A 5,704-nucleotide genomic window follows, 5' to 3' on the forward strand; every position below is an offset into this window, starting at 1 on the left:
GGAGGACGGGCATGATTCAAATGAGTGGAAGGAACCGGTCCACCATAAACAAGTGCGGTTCCACATGGGCAAAGATGCCGGTGCCATTTTTACCACTAGAAGAAGGAGCCTTTTCACTACTAGCTTCCCCCTTGTCGGAGGTAGAATCCGTCACCTTGTCGGTGGGATCACCCACTTTCAACGGTGCGGTGGATAGTTTAAGCCCTTCAATGAATTTGGTAAACATGCTTTCAACCTCGGTCGTCATGGAGGTTTTCAATGTCTCCAAGGCCACATTGAATTCCTCACGAGAGACCGATGTTCCCCCATCGCCCGTAGACGAGATCAGATTCACACCGGAGTGTTCCTCCACACAGTCTACGGTATCAACCATACTCTTCGGATGGTAAAGTCCTTAGTAAAGAGACGAGGCTCTGATACCAATTGAAAGGATCGATATGGTTGACTAGAGGGGGGGGGGGTGAATAGGCAAGCGCTATCGTTTAACGCCCCTAGCTAGGCATGATGATTTCAATGATGCTCACATAAAAGATAAGAATTGAAACATAAAAAGAGCATCATGAAGAATATGACTAGCACATTTAAGTATAACTGTCGGTGTCAAAACCGGCGGATCTCGGGTAGGGGGTCCTGAACTGTGCGTCTAGGCCGGATGGTAATAGGAAACAAGGGACACGAAGTTTTACCCAGGTTCGGGCCCTCTCGATGGAGGTAAAACCCTACGTCCTACTTGATTAATATTGATGATATGGTAGTACAAGAGTAGATCTACCACGAGATCGGAGAGGCTAAACCCTAGAAGCTAGCCTATGGTATGATTGTTGATGTGTATGTTGTCCTACGGACTAAAACCCTCCGGTTTATATAGATACCGGAGAGGGTTAGGGTTACACAAAGTCAGTTACAATGGTAGGAGATCTGCATATCCGTATCGCCAAGCTTGCCTTCCACGCCAAGAAAAGTCCCTTCCGGACAAGGGACGAAGTCTTCAATCTTGTATCTTCATAGTCCAGGAGTCCGGCTGGAGGTACAGTCCGGCCATCCGGACACCCCCTAATCCAGGACTCCCTCAGTAGCCCCTGAACCAGGCTTCAATGATGACGAGTCCGACGCGCAGATTGTCTTCGGCATTGCAAGGCGGGTTCCTCGTCCAAGTACTTCATAGAAGATTTTGAACACAGAGATAGTGTCCGGCTCTGCAAAATAAGTTTCCATACATTGCCATAGAGAGAATAACATTTACACAAATCTAATCTGCTGACGTATTCCGTAGTGTGACATACCACGACCAAGCCTTTATCTGAGTCGTTTCATTATCCCACCTCAGCGCGTCATGTGAGGCGGTTTCCTTGGCACGTCTTGTTAAAGCAGAGATCGTGTCCCCTTATTTCGGGATTCTCATCAATACGGGCATGGGTAACCCAACTGCTTCTAGGACTCCTAGATTATAGGCAAGTCCAAACGGACACGGAGAGGATGCTTGATATTCACCCTCTTTATAAAGGGACAAGGCTTTTATTTTTCCCTCCCGTGTTCAATCGAATCCTTCCCCCACCTCAAGCTCAAACGCCCGAAGCTCAGGTCAGGTGCCCCGAACCTTCAATCATGTCCGGATCTAGCCTTCAAGGTCGATGGGTGCCTTCCTCCGTCACGGAAGAAGACATCAAAAAGTTGAGGGAGGCCAGATATCTGACCACCGAGATTTTGCATCGGCTGCCTCCCCGAGGGCAGGCCGTCCCCACCCCCGAACCCAATGAGAACGTCATGTTCATCTCCCACTTCCTCCGAGGTCTAGGCCTTGCTCTGGATCCTTTCGTAAGGGGTTTGATGTTTTACTACGGGCTAGACTTTCATGATCTAGCTCCGGACTCCTTTCTTCATATCACAACATTTATTGTCGTGTGCGAGGCCTTCCTCCGAGTTACCCCTCACTTTGGCCTATGGCTCAAGGCCTTTGAAGTGAAGCTGGAGATGATTGAGGGGCAACATGCAGCGTGTGGAGGTGCCTCAATACGCAAGATGACAGGAGCTACGTGGCCCAAAGGTTCCATCCCAGAGGTGTCTGAATTGTGGCAACAGGAGTGGTTCTACATCACGGCTCCCAGAAGTGCCAAGTGGGCGCCCCCCCGTTTTCCGCTTGGGCCCTCCACCACAGCTGATGTCATGGATCAGTAGAGGTCTGAGCTGGGGTCCAGCCAAGGATGTGCCTATACTGCAAGGTCGCATTCGAGATCTCTTCAATGGAGATTTCAGTTTGGTTGTGGTAATACAGGTTATGCTGGTTTGTCAAGTCCAACCTTGCAAACGCCGGCCTCTTCGCCTGTGGGAGTTCAATCCCGAGGGACCATGTGTCATTCAAAATTTCCTTGGCCTGACGCACGAGGAGATGTACAAGTCATTCTTCGGACCTCGGGTAGAGTGTCCGGAAACCACCGAGGACGTGGGCCTGAGCAGTAACCGCGCCGCCGAACAGGTAAGGAATCTTCCGGCCGAACATACTATCTCTCATTTGTTACGAAGTTATTTCTGAGAGTTTGCTTTTTGACCAGGACTGGCTAACAAAGGCGAAGTTGATTCGGTGTTCGGCCCCCGTCCCTGAGGGTTTGGATAATCCGGTATTGGAAAAGATGCTCCAGGTCGCACCTTGCCCGGAGCCCTTGAAGGAAGATACTGGGAAGAATAATACGGGTGGACGCGGGCCCCCAACGCTGCCCATTCTAACCGAGGGAGCGAGCGTCCCCATGAAGGAAGACGACCGAAGGAGGAAAAGGACTGCGCCCGAGGATTTGGAAGCCGAAGCTTCCAAACGAGAGAAGAAGTCTCCCACAGAGGGTCCTACCTTGGAGGGTGCTTTTGCCGCACAAAGTCCGCGGGGGGATCAATTCTCCAGCGAGTCATAAGTGACCCGAAATACTTTAATAGTACAGGTATGCCATCTTTTTCTCCTGAGAAAATAACCACCGCATATATTTTTGCAGTTCGGGCCTTAGCCCCTCTCAAATGAGCTCATCTTCGAGGGATCTTCTTCCAGAGATGATGGAGAGCGAAACGCCTCCTCCGGACTCCTCCGCTCCAGAAGCGGGCGACCCTGAAGTGTCGTCGCGGAGGGCCTCTTCGAGTCCGGTGAGGCCAGAAGATAATCCCATTGTCCCCTGAAGCTCCTAGTGTCCGGCTCTCGAAGAGAGCAGACAAAAGAGTCCGGCACCGTCTAGTGTGCGATCGGATGTTCTGAGGGAGTTGGTGGGGCGAGCGGCCATCTCAGATGAACACCGTGTGCTGATGAATATGGTGATGGAGAGAATATCGTCCGCTGAAAGCGGATTACATGAAGCTTTTATGAGTCTACTGACAGGCTTTGAGGTACGTAAAAGAATGTATGATAGTCCTGCACATGCTCGGTGTGCCCTGTGTAGATAGTATCCCCCGAGACTCTGGTTGTCGTCGGAAACGACGACGAACAGAGGATCATATTCCCAGGTAATAACCATACTTCCTCTATGTGCAGGTGATGGAAGCTCTGGTGGCTAGCCGGACTAGCGAGTTTGCCCATTTAGAACGGCAGTTGGATGCGGCAGACGTCGACATCGAGCTTGTTAACAAAAGGCTTGACGAGGCACAGGGTAAGTGTCATTATCTGGTAAACGCCACATAGGAAGAGCAGCATGATGCCAGTATCTTTAATATGTTGTGACTGCAGATGAAGCTGCCACTGTTGAAGCCTTGCGGGCAGAACTTGCCCGAGCCAAGGAACAAGCGAGGTTGGGTAATGCGGCTGTTGTGAAGGCGGCCGAAGAGTTGCAAGCCAAGAAGGCCGCGCATGGAGAGACCTGAGACAAGATGGCCAAGATGGCTATAGAATTAAAAGCCGCTGCCAACCGTTGCCGGGTTCTTGAAAAGGAAAACCAAGCGAAGGCATCGGACCTTGAGAAGGCTACTGCGACGAAAAACAACCTCCGCTCTGCTATGAGGGCAAAGAAGGAGGAGCTGCGGGAAGCCGGGGATATTGTAGCTGGGAAATCCTTTATGTTGCGGAGGAAGTTCGGAGATCCACGGTATGCCCCTTTGGATCGGCTGTGGAGTTCGGAGGATGTATATATGGATTTGACGGCGAGCGCTGCCGATGCGGCCAAGTATTTCCAGGGTCAGACGGACCGTGAAGTAGACCAGCTGTTTTGGAGACAATTCCATTCTCCCGAGCATCCGCTTTCATTGACTGACCAATTAGCCGAATGAGCCGAACTAAATAGGTTGTCCGGACTCTCCATGAGGTCAGTTGTGGACCAGCTGTGGCCGGAAAGGTCAAAACCGAACAACTATTTTAGCTTGGTGCAGCAGTTCCTTGACGTGGTGCCGCGCATAAATGCGATGAAGAGGTCGGCGTGCATAGAAGGCACATGGATGGCCTTTGCCCGTGTTAAAGCATACTGGGCAGAGATGGATGCTACCACTGTTGCAGCGCGGGATTCGGCCATAGGTCGAAGGGCTGCTGAGCACTACAATGAAGAAGTTCTTGAGGGTGCTCTTTTGATAGAGACCCAGTGCTCAAAAAATATTATGCTTGAGTGATATGTATTCTCATTGTAAGCGAAAGGCTTTTATAAATTTTTATAAGGCTATTTTTATACTTTTTCCTGAAAGTAATATGATGCCCCCTGGGCGGCCGTTTATGTATACACGTGTATAACCTGAAAGATTGCAGCCGTCGGCTTCAACCCTCACGCATATAATGCGGAGGTGCTCGCAAAAACACGCATTCACACTTAACCCAACGTCTTGGTCCTATTAAGGAGGTGATAGCGGAGCGAGCGAGGCAACCAGACTATAATGCTTTAGCACTTTCACTTAGCCATAGGAGTTTGACAGTGGGGCCACTAGATAGCCCCTGGTGGCTCTGCACTCTCCCGATCTCGGGGTGCGTACATGCCTGGCCGGAAAACGGCCCTTCATTAAGGTGGAGGAATTCTAACATTCCCAGAGGTCATCGAGTGGTTGACCAGTCTCACGCTATATCATGACAGTCAGTTTTCGGCTTTCTCTACTGAGGTGCTCGTCCGAATGAACCAGGGCACAATCGCAGTAGTTCTCCTGGTGCTACCTTAGCTGGTAAAGCGGAACGTAAGGCACCAAAACCCAGGAGCCGGGCAAACCCAACATTTGACCAAAGACAATGATTCGGAGCTGATGCATATAGGGCCAAACTCGCGACGCCGAACACTCCCTAAGGTGTTCGGTCTTTGTGGTATAAACCGGGCCTAAATAATGGCCTTTGTAAGAAGCCCCTTGTGTCCAGGTACGTGCATTGTTCTGGCGTGGCCACATGCCAAGACGTCAACATCCTTCTCAACGGTGGATATGTATCAACAAGAGACAGTAAAAAAGGTTTACGCATGGTCTTAATCTAAAAAGAATCCTTAGAGTGGGTCCCTGCTGCACGTCTGCGCCTGTGTCTCTGTTGTGCCGTATCCTGGACGGGTGTAGCATGATGATCATCTGTAAAAGAGAGGAGTTTAGGTGAAAAAGTTGTCGTGCAAAAAGATAGTTTGTTAAATAAACCATGTATAATTCAAGAGGAGAAGAAATTGCCACTTGTCTGAGCGTGTTGAGCCCCTTGTATTGACGAATAGGGGTGTGACCGTTTATTCGGTATAAGTAGCGGCGCCGGACTCGATTAGTTGTGTCTGAGGTCTTGACGACCTATTGGACG

The sequence above is a fragment of the Triticum dicoccoides genome, chromosome 5A (genome assembly GCF_002162155.2).
Source record: "Triticum dicoccoides isolate Atlit2015 ecotype Zavitan chromosome 5A, WEW_v2.0, whole genome shotgun sequence".
Taxonomy (NCBI): domain Eukaryota; kingdom Viridiplantae; phylum Streptophyta; class Magnoliopsida; order Poales; family Poaceae; genus Triticum; species Triticum dicoccoides.